The sequence below is a fragment of the Theropithecus gelada genome, chromosome 8 (genome assembly GCF_003255815.1).
Source record: "Theropithecus gelada isolate Dixy chromosome 8, Tgel_1.0, whole genome shotgun sequence".
In the NCBI taxonomy this organism is placed as follows: Eukaryota; Metazoa; Chordata; class Mammalia; order Primates; family Cercopithecidae; genus Theropithecus; species Theropithecus gelada.
In genome coordinates this window covers 139,940,263-139,942,179 of record NC_037676.1, presented here as the reverse complement: position 1 = coordinate 139,942,179, position 1,917 = coordinate 139,940,263, and positions in this window count along the sequence as shown.

Sequence of the window (1,917 nt, the reverse complement as noted above, 5' to 3'; positions counted from 1 at the left end):
GAGCCAAATACTTGTCATGAATTGCCTTAGGATGCACAATGGTAGGTCCTAGGACCATAGTTCAGATCATCGGGCTCCCAACTCTTAGTATTTCCACTGTGCATATCCCCCAAACTCTCACTGCCATGATTGCAGGGCTTGGTAGAAAATGTATGTTCTTGGATTCACAGCCAAGTGTGTGTTTTGGGTTTCAGCTTCTGTATGTCCCTGGAATTTGAATCTAATGAGCCCTAGCTTGCTATCACACAAAGGAAACCCATGACTTCCCACTGGCCAAGGGAATTGTCAACATATGGTTGAGTTGTCACCATTTTAGACAAGCAGTTTCCTTTCCTAAAACTAGGGGAAACGTACAATATATATAGTTACCAAAATGAGGACCTTATGTTGCAATCCAGTAAAGTTAAATATCTTCTTTAAACTATTTTCCGCAAACCTTTACTCTGCTTTCCTCATTGACAAGAAAAGGAGTAGTAGAACAGTCATGACTACGTTGTCTGTGGGAACCCCTCACAGCTGTGTGAGCGCTTCCTCGAACCTGTCACAGGGTTAAATAACTGAATTGTCACAAGTCTTTTGTTTTGTGTAATCTTCTCTGATAGAGCACAAATTCCTTTGAAATATTTAAGTTGGGAAATAAATAAAAGGTACATTTTTTTCAGGATGTAAAATTTTCAATATAAAGCATTTTTAAATCTAGAGACCTCACAATCATATCAAGACAAATATTCTGGGGCCAGGGGCAGTGACTCACACCTGTAATCCCAGCACGTTGGGTGGCTGAGGTGGGCAGATCACCTGAGGTCGGGAGCTCGAGAGCAGGCTGACCAACATGGAGAAACCCCATCTCTACTAAAAATACAAAATTAGCCAGGAGTGGTGGCACATGCCTGTAATCCCAGCTACTCGGGAGGCTGAGGCAGGAGAATCACTTGAACCTGGGAGGCAAATGTTGTGGTGAGCCGAGATTGCGCCATTGCACTGCAGCCTGGGCAACAAGAGCAAGACTCTGTCTCAAAAAAAAAAAAAAAAAAAAGGAAAAAAAGAAAAAAGAAAAAAAAAAAAAGAAAAAGGAAAAGAAAGAAAAAAGAAAAGAAAAACATCCGGTTTATAATCCCATATAGCGGCCTAGATTTTAATAGTCAATTTTATTAAAGTGATGATCCAAGCTAACCTACGTAAAACAGTAAAAAGAGAGCATCAGAGAAATTTATGGCTGGCTGTTTTGTGTGAGACCAATAATGAGTAAAAATATCAACTACTGTTAAGAGAAAATCTTAGCAATCAGAAGGAGCTTTGGAGTCAATCAATCACACCCACTTACATTAGATATAAGGTAGCAGGCTCAGAAGGGTCAGGTGACCTGCTGATGATCATACTTATTACATTCAGTATTAGAGGCTGGGCGTGGTGGTTCACATCTGTAATCCTAGCAATTTGGGAGGCCAAGGCAGGCGAATTGCTTGAGTCTAGGCATTTGAGACAAGCCTGGGCAACACAGTGAAACCCCGTCTCTACAAAAAAGTACAAAAAGTAGCCGGCCGTGATGGTGTGTGCCTGTAGTCCCAACTATTCAGGAGGCTGAGGCTTGAGGATGGATTGAGCCTAGCAGGTTGAAGCTTCAGACTTCAGTGAGCTATGATCGCGCCACTGCACTCTAGCCCGGGTGGCAGAGCAAGAACCTGTCCTAAAATAATAATAAAAAAGGAAGTAGTAGAGCTAGGCCTGAATTCATTGATTCTAGCTCCCAGTCTTACAGTTTAACCACAGCGAATTTGGAAGCAGAACTCCCTCACACGTATGTTGTTGTTTCTTTTAAAATGAAGGAGATGAGTCTATTCATTACAAAGTATACTTAGAAATTCATTAAAAATAAATCATATATCTAAATACAATATCCAAAATGACTAATACGAA